The sequence below is a fragment of the Oncorhynchus nerka genome, linkage group LG10 (assembly GCF_034236695.1).
Source record: "Oncorhynchus nerka isolate Pitt River linkage group LG10, Oner_Uvic_2.0, whole genome shotgun sequence".
Taxonomy (NCBI): domain Eukaryota; kingdom Metazoa; phylum Chordata; class Actinopteri; order Salmoniformes; family Salmonidae; genus Oncorhynchus; species Oncorhynchus nerka.
In genome coordinates this window covers 8,130,877-8,151,942 of record NC_088405.1, presented here as the reverse complement: position 1 = coordinate 8,151,942, position 21,066 = coordinate 8,130,877, and the positions used below count along the sequence as shown (strand labels likewise).

Below are 21,066 nucleotides of genomic sequence, written 5' to 3'. Positions count from 1 at the left end.
TGTAGTAACCAAAAAAGTGTGAAGAAAATCTAAATATATTTTATATTTAAGATTCTTCAAAGTAGCCACCCTTTGCCTTGATGACAGCTTTGCTCACTCTTGGATCACCGAATGAGCACATTTATATGCCTTCATTTGCACGCAGGCCAGGTATATTTAGGTCTACTGGTAGGCTATAGGTATAAGTAGGCTATAGGCCTTCTTCTATACGTGCGTGTCCTTACTCAACATTGACAGGAGCACAGACAATGACTAAATTGGAGAGAGAAGTGCATTGGTCAATCCGGCGTCTGCATTGGCCGTGCAGCATTTACGATAATATGGCCTCAGCAGAAGTCAGGGAAAGAATGGCCTCAGTAGAAGTCAGGGAAAGAATGGCCTCAGCAGAATTTACGATAATATGGCCTCAGTAGAAGTCAGGGAAAGAATGGCCTCAGCAGAAGTCAGGGAAAGAATGGCCTCAGTAGAAGTCAGGGAAAGAATGGCCTCAGCAGAATTTACGATAATATGGCCTCAGCAGAAGTCAGGGAAAGAATGGCCTCAGCAGAAGTCAGGGAAAGAATGGCCTCAGCAGAAGTCAGGGAAAGAATGGCCTCAGCAGAAGTCAGGGAAAGAATGGCCTCAGTAGAAGTCAGGGAAAGAATGGCCTCAGCAGAAGTCAGGGAAAGAATGGCCTCAGCAGAAGTCAGGGAAAGAATGGCCTCAGCAGAAGTCAGGGAAAGAATGGCCTCAGCAGAAGTCAGGGATTGAATGGCCTCAGCAGAAATCAGGGAAAGAATGGCCTCAGCAGAAGTCAGGGAAAGAATGGCCTCAGCAGAAGTCAGGGAAAGAATGGCCTCAGTAGAAGTTAGGGCGTTCATACCACCCTGGGGACGAGATCTCTGCAATACGCTCCTACTTATCCAAGGGTTTTTCTTGATCCAGATAAAAGCAGATATCAGTTTATCTATGGAGATAAAAAATATATATTTTATCATAAAAATAAGAATGCATTGAAATAAGTGTAAAAACTTAGGGAATAAATTAATTTTGTTAATTATTCTGCTCAAAGAAAGAGAAAGTAAATCATTTTTTTATTTTTTTTAACGTTTACCTGTATTTAATGAGGAAATTCAGTTAAGGACAAATTATTATTTACAATGACGCCTACGGGGTTAAACTGCCTTGTTCAGGGGCAGCTCGGGGATTCGATATTGCAACCTTTCGGTTACTAGTCCAACGCTCTAACCACTAGGCTTCCTGCGCCTGTTTCAGGCGGAGTATCAAGGGAGGGAAATCTTTGTAAATTGTGTGTGACCCAAATATTTCAATTTCTGTGTCGTCACCCTGAAGGACACATGACTAAAATACGTTTGCATGGCAGAAGGATTAAAAGGCATCAATTCACTTTCAACCCGGATATTTTACCAAATGTCTTTAGTAGAACCTGGATCTCTGGAACAAACATTTCGCTACAATAACATCTGCTAAACATTTGACTAATAAAATTGTATTTGATTTGAATTTGGAAGACCAGTTAAAGGGTCAGACATAAAATAGCATGTCATATGCTTAGAGTGCTCTAAGCCCCCTCTTCGAATACCTTTTGATAGTGGTGTTATTACGTATTTGCTATGGCTAAAGGCTCAATTGCAATGGCAAACAGCTGAGGGGATAGAGGACAACCCTCGCTTGTTCCAAGTGATAACATTATCTCTGGGTTATCAGATGAGGAGGGATTATAAAGTATATTATACAGATGTCTGATGTTGAAAAAATAATGATGATTTTTAATTAACAGTTTGATCTGTAGAGATAATGTAGGGAAGGACTGACTCAAAATATTTGCTCTGTGGAGAAGGACTGACTCAAAATGTTTGCTTTGTGGAGTTAATGTAGAGAATGACTGACTCAAAACGTTTGATCTGTGGAGATAATGTAGGGTAGGACTGACTCAAAACGTTTCATCTGTACATATAATGCAGGGAAGGACTGACTCAAAACGGCAGGCAATCATCTTAGAAATAATCTTTACAACTCAATTCAGTAAAGAACTTAAAGGCCTTATATGAACCACACTCAAGAGGTTGTTTTTATCAGAAGAAGTGAAATGCATGCCTGTCTCATTGCAGAGGGTTAAAGAGTTTGAGGAGAATTGATTCCTCAAATACTGAAAGCAAGAGAGGAGAGGTGTAGATCTGAGAATGTTTTTTATAAGAATTACCTCAGAAATCCGTCGGGTCCAGGGGATTCACTGCGTAGATTTAATTTCCAACACCATCTCTTCTACCGAGAGTTGCTCTTCTAGTTCAGCAGCTATCTCTCGTTCAACTGTAGGAACATCTAAGTTCTCAACAAAGGTGTCAAGTAAGACAAGTAAGTTACGTTACACCAATACAATCCTGGTAGTGGTGTAGTTTAGCCACGATGACATAAGGTTTTCCATCAGGCTTCTTGCTTGAGAGCCCCGATATGAGTGGTCTACAAGGACGTCTTTATCTAATTTGAGGGCTTCCTTCAATAATTTTAAAGAGTGTTGAAGTAGGACTTGAGCCCTGGTCCTCAACCCGTGATCCTGGTATTAGTCTTTTGCATATTACCTTGTAAATGTATGCATATTTTATATTGGAGATTCTTCAAAATAGCCACCCTTTTCCTTGACGACAGCTTTGCACACTCTTGGCATTCTCTCCACCAGTTTCACCTGGAATGCTTTTCCAAGCGTCTTGAAGGGGTTCCCACATATGCTGAGCACTTGTTGACTGCTTTTCCTTCACTCTGCGGTCCGACTCATCTCAAACCATCTCATTTGGGTTGAGGTCGGGTGATTGTGGAGGCCAGGCCTTCTGATGCAGCACTCCATCACTCTCCTTGGTCAAATAGCCATTACACAGCCTAGAGGTGTGTTGGGTCATTCTCATTTTGAAAAAAAATATATAATCCCACTGAGCGCAAACCAGATGTGATGGCATATCGCTGCAGAATGCTGTGGTAGCAATGCTGGTTGTGTGCCTTGAATTCTAAATAAATCACTGACAGTGTTACCATCAAAGCACCCTGACACCATCACACTTCCTCCTCCATACTTCACGATGGGAACCACACACGTGAAGATCATCTGATCACTTACTCTGCATCCCACAAAGACACAGCGGTCAAATCATCAGACCAAAGGGCAGTTTTCCACCAGTCTAATTGCTCATGTTTCTTGGCCCAAGCAAGTCTCTTCTTCTTATTGGTGTCCTTTAGTAGTGGTTTCTTTGCAGCAAGTCGACCATGAAGGCCTGATTCAAGCAGTGACCTCAGAACAGCTGAGATGTTGAGATGTCTGTTACTTTAACTCTGTGAAGCAGAGGTAACTCTGGGTCTTCCTTTCCTGTGGCGGTCCTCATGAGAGTCAGTGTAATCACAGCGCTTGATGGTTTTTGTGACTGCAGTTGAAGAAACATAAAAATTCTTGACATTTTCCGGATTGACTGACCTTCATGTCTTAAAGTAATGATGGACTGCGTTTCACTTTGATTATTTGAGCTGTTCTTAATGTGGACTTGGTCTTTTACCAAATAGGGCTATCTTCTGCATACCACCCCTACCTTGTCACAACACAACTGATTGGCTCAAACACATTAAGAAGGAAAGAAATTCCACAAATGAACGTGTTAATTGAAATGCATTCCAGGTGACTACCTCATGAAGCTGTTTGAGAAAATGCCAAGAGACTGCAAAGTTGTCATCAAGGCAAAGGGTGGCTACTTTTAATAATCTCAAATATAAAATATATTTTGATTTGTTTAACACTTTCTTGGTTACTACATGATTCCATATGTGTTATTTCATAGTTTTGATGTCTTCACTATTATTCTGCAAATACAGAAAATAGTCAAAATAAAGAAAACCCTGGAATGAGTAGGTGTCCAAACTTTTAATATTTCTATATTTGATTTTGAATGCTTTTCTAATCTCAGCAACAACAAAAAAACATTCTCTCACTGTCAACTGCATTTATTTTCTGCAAATTTAACGTGTAAATATTTGTATGAACATAACAAGATTCAACAACTGAGACATAAACTGAACAAGTTCCACAGACATGTGACTAACAGAAATGTAATAATTTGTCCCTGAACAAACGGGGGGTCAAAATCAAAAGTAACAGTCAGTATCTTGTGTGGCCACCAGCTGCATTAAGTACTGCAGTGCATCTCCTCCTGAACTGCACCAGATATGCCAGTTCTTGCTGTGAGATGTTACCCCACTCTTCCACCAAGGCACCTGCAAGTTCCCTGACATTTCTCGGGGGAATGTCCCTTGCCCTTACCCTCCGATCCAACAGGTCCCAGATGTGCTCAATGGGATTGAGATCCGGGCTCTTCGCTGGCCATGGCAGAACACTGACATTCCTGTTTTGCAGGAAATCACGCACAGAATGAGCAGTATGACTGGTGGCATTGTCATGTCAGGATGAGCCTGCAGGAAGGGTACCACATGAGGGAGGAGGATGTCTTCCCTGTAACGCACAGCGTTGAGATTGCATGCAATGACAACAAGCTCAGTCCGATGATGCTGTGACACACCGCCTCAGACCATGAATGACCCTCCACCTTCAAATCGATCCTGCTCCAAAGTACAGGCATCGGTGTAACGCTCATTCCTTCAACGATAAATGCAAATCTGACCATCACCCCTGGTCAGACAACACCGTGACTCGTCAGTGAAGAGCACTTTTTGCTAGTCCTGTCTGGTCCAGTGATGGTATGTTTGTGCTCATAGGTGACGTTGTTGCCGGTGATGTCTGGTGAGGACCTGCCTTACAACAGGCCTACAAGCCCTCAGTCCAGCCTCTCTCAGCCTATTGCGGACAGTCTGAGCACTGATGGAGGGATTGTGTGTTCCTGGTGTAACTCGGGCAGTTGTTGTTGCCATCCTGTACCTGTCCCGCAGGTGTGATGTTCAGATGTACCGATCTTGTGCAGGTGTTGTTACACGTGGTCTGCCACTGCGAGGACGATCAGCTGTCCGTCCTGTCTCCCTGTAGCGCTGTCTTAAGCTTCTCACAGTACGGACATTGTAATTTATTGCCCTGGCCACATCTGCAGTCCTCATGCCTCCTTGCAGCGTGCCTAAGACACGTTCACGCAGATGAGCAGGGACACTGGGCATCTTTCTTTTGGTGGTTTTCAGAGTCAGTACAAAGGCCTCTTTAGTGTCCTAAGTTTTCATAACTGTGACCTTAATTGCCTACCGTCTGTAAGCTGTTAGTGTCTTAACGACCGTTCCACAGGTGCATGTTCATTCATTGTTTATGGTTTATTGAACAAGCAGGGAAACAGTGTTTAAATCCTTTACAATGAAGATCTGTGAAGTTATTTGGATTTTTACGTTTATCTTTGAAAGACAGGGTCCTGAAAAAGGGATGTTTCTTTTCTTTTTTTTATGAATTAAGAATGTGTTTTCACTTGTCATTGTGGGATATTGTGGGGTATTGTAGGCTATTGTGGGGTATGGTGGGGTATTGTAGGCTATTGTGGGGTATTGTTTGGGTATTGTGGGGCATTGTGGAGCATTGTGGGGTATTGTGGGGCATTGCTGGGATATTGTTGGGTATTGTGGGGTATTGTTGGGGCATTGTGGGTATTGTGGGGCATTGTAGGGTATTGTAGGGTATTGTTGGGGTATTGTAGGGTATTGTGGGGTATTGTTGGGGCATTGTGGGGTATTGTGGGGCATTGTAGGGTATTGTGGGGTATTGTTGGGGTATTGTAGGGTATTGTTGGGGCATTGTGGGGTATTGTGTATTGTTGGGGTATTGTTGGGGCATTGTGGGGTATTGTTGGGGTATTGTAGGGTATTGTTGGGGCATTGTAGGGTATTGTGGGGCATTGTAGGGTATTGTGGGGTATTGTAGGGTATTGTTGGGGCATTGTGGGGTATTGTTGGGGTATTGTAGGGTATTGTTGGGGCATTGTGGGGTATTGTTGGGGCATTGTGGGGCATTGTGGGGTATTGTGTGTAGATGGGTGAGAAAAGAAATCCATTTAATCCATGTTGAATTCAGTCTGTAACAACACGGAGATTAAGTCCAAGGGTATAAACACTTTCTGAAGGCTCTGTAATAGTAGAGATTACGTCCCAAATGACACCTTATCCCCTAGGTAGTGCACTACTTTTGACTAGGGCGCTGGTACGAAGTAGTGCACCGAATAGAGAATAGGGTGCCATTTGGGACTCACTTGGTCATTTGAACGCTCTTAACGAAAGGGGTTGAACTCTACAGCACTAAAAACGAGATTAGCATGAACACGTTTGACAGTGGTACGCTTAAATGACTGTATAATGAGCTGTGATTTTAACACGTTTGACAGTGGTACGCTTAAATGACTGTATAATGAGCTGTGATTTAAACACGTTTGACAGTGGTACGCTTAAATGACTGTATAATGAGCTGTGATTTAAAAAAAGCCATTTCAGGAATATTTTATCTCGTCTCTTCGAGGAATTCATGCTCCTTTTTTTTCCTACTTTTCAAATCTGTCACATATGGAAGAATTGTTAAATGTTGTTAACTATTTAAGTGCAGACGAAGGTCTCGACAGCTTTTTAAAGCCTTCAGGTCATGTCTTCATTGTGATAAAGTTCACGTGTCTCCTAATAACACTGAAACGTCCTCTGCTGAATTCTCTCATTTGGAATATATCTTCATCAACAACTAAAGGGCACGTGGATCATTTGTCTGGCTACAACACCTCTTTAATAGAATGAATATGCGTCTCTGAATCTAAGCCATGTTGTCGTGTGTGTCTGTGTGTTCAGGAAGAGAGTGTCTGTGTCTAATATAGAATGGTCTGCTTCAGAAATCTGCTTCTGAATGTTTATAGATATCTTCAGAAAGAGAGTGTGTCTGAATGGTCTGAATGTTTATAGATATCTTCAGAAAGAGAGTGTCTAATAATAGAATGGTCTGAATGTTTATAGATATCTTCAGAAATAGAGTGTCTGAAGAATGGTCTGAATGTTTATAGAGAAAGAGAGTGTCTAATATAGAATGGTCTGAATGTTTATAGATATCTTTAGAAAGAGAGTGTCTGAGAAAATATAGAATGGTCTGAATGTTTATAGATATCTTCAGAAAGAGAGTGTCTGAAGGGCGGAGTCTAATATAGAATGGTCTGAATGTTTATAGATATCTTCAGTTTATAGAATCTTCAGAAGAGAGTGTCTGAAGGGCGGAGTCTAATATCTGAATGTTTATATCTTCAGGATGAGATTGTTATTGCTATGACAACCTGGCAATATGATATCAAAGAGAGTGTCTGAAGGGCGGAGTTAATATAGAATGGTCCTGTCTCTCTCTTTTTATAGATATCTCCCTTCTCTCTTCCCTCTCTCTTCCTCCTCTCCTTCCTTCTCTCCTCCTCTCCTTCCTCTCTCCTCTTCTCTCTTCTCTCTCTCCCTTCCTCTCCCCCTCTCTCTCTCTCTCTCTCTCCTCACTTATCTCCCTCTCTCTTCTCTCTTCTCTCCTCTCCTCTTATCTCCCTCTCTTCTCTCCTCTCTCTCCTCACTTATCTCCCTCTCTCCTCTCTTCTCTCTCACTTATCTCCCTCTCTCCTCCCTTCTCTCCTCACTTATCTCCCTCTCTCCTCTCTCTCCCTCACTTATCTCCCTCTCTCTTCTCTCCTCTCTCTCCTCACTTATCTCCCTCTCTCCTCTCTCTCTCTCAGCTGTATCTCCCTCTCTCTTCTTCCTCTCCTTCTCTTCTCCAGCGACAAACGATCCAAGATCTTCCATCTCCCCTCTCCCCCAGAGGACAGGACATTCTCTCCTCTCAGCTGTGGAACAACTACTTCCCCACCTCCCCGTCCCCAGGCATTACCCCCATCTTACCCAGGAGTCCTTGCAGCTTGAGAACTTCTCCAGAGGAGCGACAAACACACTCCCTAGAGGATGATCCAAGATCTTCCAGAAGTGAGTTACATTCCCCAGAGGACCCCCATCACACCCTCCCCAGAGGACAGGACATTACCCCCATCACACACTCCCCAGAGGACAGGACATTACCCCCATCACACACTCCCCAGAGGACAGGACATTACCCCATCACACACTCCCCAGAGGACAGGACATTACCCCATCACACACTCCCCAGAGGACAGGACATTACCCCCATCACACCCTCCCCAGAGGACAGGACATTACCCCCATCACACACTCCCCAGAGGACAGGACATTACCCCCATCACACACTCCCCAGAGGACAGGACATTACCCCCCCATCACACACACACTCCCCAGAGGACAGGACATTACCACCATCACACACTCCCCAGAGGACATTACCCCCACTCCCCCCCAGAGGACAGGACATTACCCCGTCACACACTCCCCAGAGGACAGGACATTACCACCGTCCCACTCCCCAGAGGACAGGACATTACCACCATCCGTCATTACCCCCATCACACTCCCCAGAGGACAGGACATTACCACCATCACACACTCCCCAGAGGACATTACCCCCATCACACACTCCCCAGAGGACAGGACAGAGACAAACTATAGGATGAGATCCTCTCATCCCATAGTTCCACTGTCTCTCTGTAATCTACATCCTATAGTTTCACTGTGTCTCTGTAATCTCATCCTATAGTTTCACTGTCTCTCTGTAATCTCATCCTATAGTTTCACTGTGTCTCTGTAATCTCATCCTATAGTTCCACTGTTTCACTGTCTCTCTCTCATCCTATAGTAATCTACATCCTATAGTTCCACTGTGTCTCTGTAATCTACATCATATAGTTTCACTGTCTCTCTGTAATCTCATCCTATAGTTTCACTGTCTCTCTGTAATCTCATCTATAGTTTCACTGTGTCCTGTAATCTCATCCTATAGTTTCACTGTCTCTCTGTAATCTACATCCTATAGTTTCACTGTCTCTCTGTCATCTCTCTGTAATCATCCTATAGTTCACTGTGTCTCATCCTATAGTAATCTCATCCTATAGTTTCACTGTGTCTCTGTAATCTCATCCTATAGTTTCACTGTCTCTCTGTCATCTACATCCTATAGTTTCACTGTGTCTCTGTAATCTCATCCTATAGTTTCACTGTGTCTCTGTTTCATCTCTCTGTAATCTCATCCTATAGTTTCACTGTGTCTCTGTAATCTCATCCTATAGTTTCACTGTGTCTCTGTAATCTACATCCTATAGTTTCACTGTGTCTCTGTAATCTACATCCTATAGTTTCACTGTGTCTCTGTAATCTCATCCTATAGTTTCACTGTGTCTCTGTAATCTCATCCTATAGTTTCACTGTGTCTCTGTAATCTCATCCTTGGCTAGTGACATAAGAATGCAGTCGATGATCTAGAGTACAGTATATACATATGCATATGAGATGAATAATGTAGGGTAAGTAACATTATATAAGGTAGCATTGTTTAAAGTGGCTAGTGATATATTTACATCATTTCCCATCAATTCCCATTATTAAAGTGGCTGGAGTTGGGTCAGTGTCAATGACAGTGTGTTGGCAGCAGCCACTCAATGTTAGTGGTGGCTGTTTAACAGTCTGATGGCCTTGAGATAGAAGCTGTTTTTCAGTCTCTCGGTCCCAGCTTTGATGCACCTGTACTGACCTCGCCTTCTGGATGATAGCGGGGTGAACAGGCAGTGGTTCGGTGGTTGATGTCCTTGATGATCTTTATGGCCTTCCTGTAACATCGGGTGGTGTAGGTGTCCTGGAGGGCAGGTAGTTTGCCCCGGTGATGCGTTGTGCAGACCTCACTACCCTCTGGAGAGCCTTACGGTTGAGGGCGGAGCAGTTGCCGTACCAGGCGGTGATACAGCCCGCCAGGATGCTCTCGATTGTGCATCTGTAGAAGTTTGTGAGTGCTTTTGGTGACAAGCCGAATTTCTTCAGCCTCCTGAGGTTGAAGAGGCGCTGCTGCGCTTCTTCACGACGCTGTCAGTGTGAGTGGACCAATTCAGTTTGTCTGTGATGTGTATGCCGAGGAACTTAAAACTTGCTACCCTCTCCACTACTGATCCATCGATGTGGATAGGGGGTGTTCCCTCTGCTGTTTCCTGAAGTCCACAATCATCTCCTTAGTTTTGTTGACGTTGAGTGTGAGGTTATTTTCCTGACACCACACTCCGAGGGCCCTCACCTCCTCCCTGTAGGCCGTCTCGTCGTTGTTGGTAATCAAGCCTACCACTGTTGTGTCGTCCGCAAACTTGATGATTGAGTTGGAGGCGTGCGTGGCCACGCAGTCGTGGTGAACAGGGAGTACAGGAGAGGGCTCAGAACGCACTTGTGGGGCCCCGTGTTGAGGATCAGCGGGAGGAGATGTTGTTGCCTACCCTCACCACCTGGGGCGGCCCCGTCAGGAAGTCCAGTACCCAGTTGCACAGGGCGGGGTCGAGACCCAGGGTCTCGAGCTTGATGACGAGCTTGGAGGGTACTATGGTATTGAATGCCGAGCTGTAGTCGATGAACAGCATTCTCACATAGGTATTCCTCTTGTCCAGGTGGGTTAGGGCAGTGTGCAGTGTGGTTGAGATTGCATCGTCTGTGGACCTATTTGGGCGGTAAGCAAATTGGAGTGGGTCTAGGGTGTCAGGTAGGGTGGAGGTGATATGGTCCTTGACTAGTCTCTCAAAGCACTTCATGATGACGGAAGTGAGTGCTACGGGCGGTAGTCGTTTAGCTCAGTTACCTTAGCTTTCTTGGGAACAGGAACAATGGTGGCCCTCTTGAAGCATGTGGGAACAGCAGACTGGTATAGGGATTGATTGAATATGTCCGTAAACACACCGGCCAGCTGGTCTGCGCATGCTCTGAGGGCGCGGCTGGGGATGCCGTCTGGGCCTGCAGCCTTGCGAGGGTTAACACGTTTAAATGTCTTACTCACCTCGGCTGCAGTGAAGGAGAGACCGCATGTTTTCGTTGCAGGCCGTGTCAGTGGCACTGTATTGTCCTCAAAGCGGGCAAAAAGTTATTTAGTCTGCCTGGGAGCAAGACATCCTGGTCCGTGACTGGGCTGGGTTTCTTCTTGTAGTCCGTGATTGACTGTAGACCCTGCCACATGCCTCTTGTGTCTGAGCCATTGAATTGAGATTCCACTTTGTCTCTGTACTGACGCTTAGCTTGTTTAATAGCCTTGGAGGGAATAGCTGCATTGTTTATATTCGAACATGTTACCAGACACCTTGCCCTGATTAAAAGCAGTGGTTCGCGCTTCAGTTTCACGCGAATGCTGCCATCAATCCACGGTTTCTGGTTTGGGAATGTTTTTATCGTTGCTATGGGAACGACATCTTCGACGCACGTTCTAATGAACTCGCACACCGAATCAGCGTATTCGTCAATATTTCCATCTGACGCACGAAACATGTCCCAGTCCACGTGATGGAAGCAGTCTTGGAGTGTGGAGTCAGCTTGGTCTGACCAGCGTTGGACAGACCTCAGCGTGGGAGCCTCTTGTTTTAGTTTCTGCCTGTAGGCAGGGATCAGCAAAATGGAGTCGTGGTCAGCTTTTCCGAAAGGGGGCGGGGCAGGGCCTTATATGCGTCATGGAAGTTAGAGTAACAATGATCCAAGGTTTTACCACCCCTGGTTGCGAATCGATATGCTGGTAAAATTTAGGGAGTCTTGTTTTCAGATTAGCTTTGTTAAAATCCCCAGCTACAATGAATGCAGCCTCCGGATAAATGGTTTCCAGTTTGCAAAGAGTTAAATAAAGTTCGTTCAGAGCCATCGATGTGTCTGCTTGGGGGGATATATACGGCTGTGATTATAATCGAGGAGAATTCTCTTGGAAGATAATGCGGTCTACATTTGATTGTGAGGAATTCTAAATCAGGTGAACAGAAGGATTTGAGTTCCTGTATGTTTCCTTCATCACACCATGTCTCGTTAGTCATGAGGCATACGCCCCGCCACTCTTCTTACCAGAAAGATGTTTGTTTCTGTCGGGCGCGATGCGTGGAGAAACCCGTTGGCTGCACCGCATCGGATAGCGTCTTCCCAGTAAGCCATGTTTCTGTGAAGCAGAGAACGTTGCAGTCTCTGATGTCCCTCTGGAATGCTACCCTTGCTCGGATTTCGTCAACCTTGTTGTCAAGAGACTGGACATTGGCAAGAAGAATGCTGGGGAGTGGTGCGCGATGTGCCCTTTTTCGGAGTCTGACCAGAACACCGCCTCGTTTCCCTCTTTTTTTCGAGTCGTTTCCTTGGGTCGCTGCATGCGATCCATTCCGTTGTCCTGTTTGTAAGGCAGAACACCGGATCCGCGTCGCGGAAAACATATTCTTGGTCGTACTGATGGTGAGTTGGCACTGATCTTATATTCAGTAATTCTTCTCGACTGTATGTAATGAAACCTAAGATGACCTGGGGTACTAATGTAAGAAATAACACGTAAAAAAAACAAAAAACTGCATAGTTTCCTAGGAACGCGAAGCGAGGCGGCCATCTCAGTCGGCGCCGGAAGTAGATAGTTTCACTGTATCTCTGTAATCTCATCCTATAGTTTCACTGTCTCTCCTTAATCTCATCCTATAGTTTCACTGTCTCTCTGTAATCTCATCCTATAGTTTCACTGTGTCTCTGTAATCTACATCCTATAGTTTCACTGTGTCTCTGTAATCTCATCCTATAGTTTCACTGTGTCTCTGTAATCTCATCCTATAGTTTCACTGTGTCTCTGTAATCTCATCCTATAGTTTCACTGTATCTCTGTAATCTCATCCTATAGTTTCACTGTCTCTCCTTAATCTCATCCTATAGTTTCACTGTCTCTCTGTAATCTCATCCTATAGTTTCACTGTCTCTCTGTAATCTACATCCTATAGTTTCACTGTGTCTCTGTAATCTCATCCTATAGTTTCACTGTGTCTCTGTAATCTCATCCTATAGTTTCACTGTCTCTCTGTAATCTCATCCTATAGTTTCACTGTCTCTCTGTAATCTACATCCTATAGTTTCACTGTGTCTCTGTAATCTCATCCTATAGTTTCACTGTCTCTCTGTAATCTCATCCTATAGTTTCACTGTCTCTCTGTAATCTACATCCTATAGTTTCACTGTGTCTCTGTAATCTCATCCTATAGTTTCACTGTGTCTCTGTAATCTACATCCTATAGTTTCACTGTCTCTCTGTAATCTCATCCTATAGTTTCACATCCTATAGTTTCACTGTGTCTCTGTAATCTCATCCTATAGTTTCACTGTGTCTCTGTAATCTCATCCTATAGTTTCACTGTCTCTCTGTAATCTACATCCTATAGTTTCACTGTCTCTCTGTAATCTCATCCTATAGTTTCACTGTTCCACTGTCTCTGTAATCTCATCCTATAGTTTCACTGTGTCTCTGTAATCTCATCCTATAGTTTCACTGTCTCTCTGTAATCTACATCCTATAGTTTCACTGTGTCTCTGTAATCTCATCCTATAGTTTCACTGTCTCTCTGTAATCTACATCCTATAGTTTCACTGTGTCTCTGTAATCTCATCCTATAGTTTCACTGTGTCTCTGTAATCTCATCCTATAGTTTCACTGTCTCTCTGTAATCTACATCCTATAGTTTCACTGTCTCTCTGTAATCTCATCCTATAGTTTCACTGTGTCTCTGTAATCTCATCCTATAGTTTCACTGTCTCTCTGTAATCTACATCCTATAGTTTCACTGTGTCTCTGTAATCTCATCCTATAGTTTCACTGTGTCTCTGTAATCTCATCCTATAGTTTCACTGTGTCTCTGTAATCTATAGTTTCATCCTATAGTTTCACTGTCTCTCTGTAATCTCATCCTATAGTTTCACTGTGTCTCTGTAATCTCATCCTATAGTTTCACTGTCTCTCTGTAATCTCATCCTATAGTTTCACTGTCTCTCTCTCATCCTAAGTTTCACTCTCATCCTATAGTTTCACTGTCTCTCTGTAATCTCATCCTATAGTTTCACTGTCTCTCTGTAATCTCATCCTATAGTTTCACTGTGTCTCTGTAATCTCATCCTATAGTTTCACTGTCTCTCTGTAATCTCATCCTATAGTTTCACTGTGTCTCTGTAATCTCATCCTATAGTTTCACTGTTGTAATCTCACTGTCTCTCTGTAATCTACATCCTATAGTTTCACTGTCTCTCTGTAATCTCATCCTATAGTTTCACTGTCTCTCTGTAATCTACATCCTATAGTTTCACTGTGTGTCTGTAATCTCATCCTATAGTTTCACTGTCTCTCTGTAATCTCATCCTATAGTTTCACTGTCTCTCTGTAATCTCATCCTATAGTTTCACTGTGTCTCTGTAATCTACATCCTATAGTTTCACTGTGTCTCTGTAATCTCATCCTATAGTTTCACTGTGTCTCTGTAATCTACATCCTATAGTTTCACTGTGTCTCTGTAATCTCATCCTATAGTTTCACTGTGTCTCTGTAATCTACATCCTATAGTTTCACTGTGTCTCTGTAATCTACATCCTATAGTTTCACTGTGTCTCTGTAATCTCATCCTATAGTTTCACTGTCTCTCTGTAATCTCATCCTATAATTTCACTGTCTCTGTAATCTCATCCTATAGTTTCACTGTCTCTCTGTAATCTCATCCTATAGTTTCACTGTGTCTCTGTAATCTCATCCTATAGTTTCACTGTCTCTCTGTAATCTACATCCTATAGTTTCACTGTCTCTGTAATCTACATCCTATAGTTTCACTGTGTCTCTGTAATCTCATCCTATAGTTTCACTGTGTCTCTGTAATCTACATCCTATAGTTTCACTGTCTCTCTGTAATCTCATCCTATAGTTTCATTGTGTCTCTGTAATCTACATCCTATAGTTTCACTGTGTCTCTGTAATCTCATCCTATAATTTCACTGTGTCTCTGTAATCTCATCCTATAGTTTCACTGTCTCTCTGTAATCTCATCCTATAGTTTAATTGTATTACCTCTCTACATTAAGAGGAATTAACTATGTAAATCACTCTGCCATGCAGCGTCTTGTTAAATGACTCATATGTAAATCCAACTCCTTGGATATCAATATATAATGTTTGTCTCTAACCTATTCAATGTTTATGTCCTCACTACTGTTTCAGAGCCAATATATATTTCGTCCCACGCCTGACGTTGCGGTGTGCTGAGATTACAGTTTCGTGTCTCATTTAGTGACTGTGTACGACAGGCTGTGGGTGACAGACGACTCAAATACCTCAGTCAGTGTTCCTCCAGTAGGGAACTCATTTAGGCCGTATTAAAAATCTTCCACAACTCACTCATAATGACATTTCTCCAAACTGCAAGTGGGAATAGTTTCATTTCTATCCGTTATCTATTCTACACTATATCCACAAAAAGTATTTCATCAGCAGAAAGAGTGTCTCTGCCGCCCGCCTGCAGAAGAGCAGACAGCCAGTCACTCTTACTAGCACATTGCCCTTATTGTCTACAGATGGTTAGCTAGTAGTTACATAGAGGGCAATGTGATAGTAGCTACATAGAGGGCAATGTGATAGTAGCTACACAGAGGGCAATGTGATAGTAGCTACATAGAGGACAATGTGATAGTAGCTACATAGAGGACAATGTGATAGTAGCTACACAGAGGACAATGTGATAGAGGACAATGTGATAGTAGCTACATAGAGGACAATGTGATAGTAGCTACATAGAGGGCAATGTGATAGTAGCTACATAGAGGGCAATGTGATAGTAGCTACATAGAGGGCAATGTGATATGTCTACAGATGGTTAGCTAGTAGCTACATAGAGGACAATGTGATAGTAGCTACATAGAGGGCAATGTGATAGTAGCTACATAGAGGGCAATGTGATATGTCTACAGATGGTTAGCTAGTAGCTACATAGAGGACAATGTGATAGTAGCTACATAGAGGACCATGTGATAGTAGCTACATAGAGGACAATGTGATAGTAGCTACATAGAGGACAATGTGATAGTAGCTTCATAGAGGACAATGTGATAGTAGCTACATAGAGGACAATGTGATAGAGGACAATGTGATAGTAGCTACATAGAGGACAATGTGATAGAGGACAATGTGATAGTAGCTACATAGAGGACAATGTGATAGTAGCTACATAGACGACAATGTGATAGTAGCTACATAGACGACAATGTGATAGTAGCTACATAGAGGACAATGTGATAGTAGCTACATAGAGGGCAATGTGATAGTAGCTACATAGAGGAATGTGATAATGATGGTTAGCTAGTAGCTACATAGAGGACAATGTGATAGTAGCTACATAGAGGGCAATGTGATAGTAGCTACATAGAGGGCAATGTGATATGTCTACAGATGGTTAGCTAGTAGCTACATAGAGGACAATGTGATAGTAGCTACATAGAGGGCAATGTGATAGTAGCTACATAGAGGACAATGAGATAGAGGACAATGTGATAGTAGCTACATAGAGGGCAATGTGATAGTAGCTACACAGAGGACAATGTGATAGTAGCTACATAGAGGACAATGTGATAGTAGCTACATAGAGGACAATGTGATAGTAGCTACAATGTGATAGTAGCTACATAGAGGACAATGTGATAGAGGACAATGTGATAGTAGCTACATAGAGGACAATGTGATAGAGGACAATGTGATAGTAGCTACATAGAGGACAATGTGATAGTAGCTACATAGAGGACAATGTGATAGTAGCTACATAGAGGACAATGTGATAGTAGCTACACAGAGGAGAATGTGATATGTCTACAGATGGTTAGCTAGTAGCTACATAGAGGACAATGTGATAGTAGCTACATAGAGGGCAATGTGATAGAGGACAATGTGATAGTAGCTACACAGAGGACAATGTGATAGTAGCTACATAGACGACAATGTGATAGTAGCTACATAGAGGACAATGTGATAGTAGCTACATAGAGGACAATGTGATAGTAGCTACATAGAGGGCAATGTGATAGTAGCTACATAGAGGACAATGTGATAGTAGCTACATAGAGGACAATGTGATAGTAGCTACATAGAGGACAATGTGATAGTAGCTACATAGAGGACAATGTGATAGTAGCTACATAGAGGACAATGTGATAGTAGCTACATAGAGGACAATGTGATAGTAGCTACACAGAGGACAATGTGATAGTAGCTACATAGAGGACAATGTGATAGTAGCTACATAGAGGACAATGTGATAGTAGCTACATAGAGGACAATGTGATAGTAATGCTAGTAGCTATATAGAGGACAATGTGATAGTAGCTACACAGAGGACAATGTGATAGTAGCTACATAGAGGACAATGTGATAGTAGCTAGGGCAATGTGATAGTAGCTACATAGAGGACAATGTGATAGTAGCTACATAGAGGACAATGTGATAGTAGCTACATAGAGGACAATGTGATAGTAGCTACACAGAGGACAATGTGATATGTCTACAGATGGTTAGCTAGTAGCTACATAGAGGACAATGTGATAGTAGCTACATAGAGGGCAATGTGATAGAGGACAATGTGATAGTAGCTACACAGAGGACAATGTGATAGTAGCTACATAGACGACAATGTGATAGTAGCTACATAGAGGACAATGTGATAGTAGCTACATAGAGGACAATGTGATAGTAGCTACATAGAGGGCAATGTGATAGTAGCTACATAGAGGACAATGTGATAGTAGCTACATAGAGGACAATGTGATAGTAGCTACATAGAGGACAATGTGATAGTAGCTACATAGAGGACAATGTGATAGTAGCTACATAGAGGACAATGTGATAGTAGCTACATAGAGGACAATGTGATAGTAGCTACACAGATACAATGTGATAGTAGCTACATAGAGGACAATGTGATAGTAGCTACATAGAGGACAATGTGATAGTAGCTACATAGAGGACAATGTGATAGAGGACAATGTGATAGTAGCTACATAGAGGACAATGTGATAGTACATAGAGGACAATGTGATAGTAGCTACACAATGAGAGGACAATGTGATAGTAGCTACATAGAGGACAATGTGATAGTAGCTACATAGAGGACAATGTGATAGTAGCTACACAGAGGACAATGATAGAGGACAATGTGATAGTAGCTACATAGAGGACAATGTGATAGTAGCTACATAGAGGACAATGTGATAGTAGCTACATAGACGACAATGTGATAGTAGCTACATAGACGACAATGTGATAGTAGCTACATAGAGGACAATGTGATAGTAGCTACATAGAGGGCAATGTGATAGTAGCTACATAGAGGGCAATGTGATATGTCTACAGATGGTTAGCTAGTAGCTACATAGAGGACAATGTGATAGTAGCTACATAGAGGGCAATGTGATAGTAGCTACATAGAGGGCAATGTGATATGTCTACAGATGGTTAGCTAGTAGCTACATAGAGGACAATGTGATAGTAGCTACATAGAGGGCAATGTGATAGTAGCTACATAGAGGACAATGAGATAGAGGACAATGTGATAGTAGCTACATAGAGGGCAATGTGATAGTAGCTACACAGAGGACAATGTGATAGTAGCTACATAGAGGACAATGTGATAGTAGCTACATAGAGGACAATGTGATAGTAGCTACATAGAGGGCAATGTGATAGTAGCTACATAGAGGACAATGTGATAGTAGCTACATGTGATAGTAGCTACATAGAGGACAATGTGATAGAGGACAATGTGATAGTAGCTACACAATGTGATAGAGGACAATGTGATAGTAGCTACATAGAGGACAATGTGATAGTAGCTACATAGAGGACAATGTGATAGTAGCTACATAGAGGACAATGTGATAGTAGCTACACAGAGGAGAATGTGATATGTCTACAGATGGTTAGCTAGTAGCTACATAGAGGACAATGTGATAGTAGCTACATAGAGGGCAATGTGATAGAGGACAATGTGATAGTAGCTACACAGAGGACAATGTGATAGTAGCTACATAGACGACAATGTGATAGTAGCTACATAGAGGACAATGTGATAGTAGCTACATAGAGGACAATGTGATAGTAGCTACATAGAGGGCAATGTGATAGTAGCTACATAGAGGACAATGTGATAGTAGCTACATAGAGGACAATGTGATAGTAGCTACATAGAGGACAATGTGATAGTAGCTACATAGAGGACAATGTGATAGTAGCTACATAGAGGACAATGTGATAGTAGCTACATAGAGGACAATGTGATAGTAGCTACACAGAGGACAATGTGATAGTAGCTACATAGAGGACAATGTGATAGTAGCTACATAGAGGACAATGTGATAGTAGCTACATAGAGGACAATGTGATAGAGGACAATGTGATAGTAGCTACATAGAGGACAATGTGATAGTAGCTACACAGAGGACAATGTGATAGAGGACAATGTGATAGTAGCTACATAGAGGACAATGTGATAGTAGCTACATAGAGGACAATGTGATAGTAGCTACATAGAGGACAATGTGATAGTAGCTACATAGAGGACAATGTGATAGTAGCTACATAGAGGACAATGTGATAGTAGCTACACAGAGGACAATGTGATATGTCTACAGATGGTTAGCTAGTAGCTACATAGAGGACAATGTGATAGTAGCTACATAGAGGGCAATGTGATAGAGGACAATGTGATAGTAGCTACACAGAGGACAATGTGATAGTAGCTACATAGACGACAATGTGATAGTAGCTACATAGAGGACAATGTGATAGTAGCTACATAGAGGACAATGTGATAGTAGCTACATAGAGGGCAATGTGATAGTAGCTACATAGAGGACAATGTGATAGTAGCTACATAGAGGACAATGTGATAGTAGCTACATAGAGGACAATGTGATAGTAGCTAATAGTGTGATAGTAGCTACATAGAGGACAATGTGATAGTAGCTACATAGAGGACAATGTGATAGTAGCTACATAGAGGACAATGTGATAGTAGCTACACAGAGGACAATGTGATAGTAGCTACATAGAGGACAATGTGATAGTAGCTACATAGAGGACAATGTGATAGTAGCTACATAGAGGACAATGTGATAGAGGACAATGTGATAGTAGCTACACAGAGGACAATGTGATAGAGGACAATGTGATAGTAGCTACATAGAGGACAATGTGATAGTAGCTACACAGAGGACAATGTGATAGAGGACAATGTGATAGTAGCTACATAGAGGACAATGTGATAGTAGCTACATAGAGGACAATGTGATAGTAGCTACACAGAGGACAATGTGATGTGATAGTAGCTACATAGAGGGCAATGTGATAGTAGCTACATAGAGGGCAATGTGATAGTAGCTACACAGAGGACAATGTGATAGTAGCTACATAGAGGACAATGTGATAGTAGCTACATAGAGGACAATGTGATAGTAGCTACATAGAGGGCAATGTGATAGTAGCTACATAGAGGACAATGTGATAGTAGCTACATAGAGGTTAATACTACATAGAGGACAATGTGATAGTAGGACAATGATAGTAGCTACATAGAGGACAATGTGATATGGACACAGATAGGCTAGCTGTGATAGTAGCTACATAGAGGACAATGTGATAGTAGCTACAGAGGACAATGTGATAGTAGCTACATAGAGGAGAATGTGATATGTCTACAGATGGTTAGCTAGTAGCTACATAGAGGACAATGTGATAGTAGCTACATGGCAATGATAGTAGCTACACAGAGGACAATGTGATAGGACAATGTGATAGTAGCTACATAGAGGACAATGTGATAGTAGCTACATAGAGGACAATGTGATAGTAGCTACATAGAGGGCAATGTGATAGTAGCTACATGTGATAGTAGCTACATAGAGGACAATGTGATAGTAGCTACATAGAGGACAATGTGATAGTAGCTACATAGAGGACAATGTGATAGTAGCTACATAGAGGACAATGTGATAGTAGCTACATAGAGGACAATGTGATGTGCTATGTGAGTAGCTACATAGAGGACAATGTGATAGTAGCTACATAGAGGACAATGTGATAGTAGCTACATAGACAATGTGATAGAGGACAATGTGATAGTGTAGAGGACAATGTGATAGTAGCTACATAGAGGACAATGTGATAGA

At 42.4% G+C, this 21,066-nt stretch overlaps 1 pseudogene; it reads left to right on the top strand.

Moving 5' to 3' along the window:
- LOC115115761 (dedicator of cytokinesis protein 1-like) overlaps nucleotides 1-21,066 on the top strand; it is a 209,631-nt pseudogene that overhangs the window by 1,449 nt on the left and 187,116 nt on the right.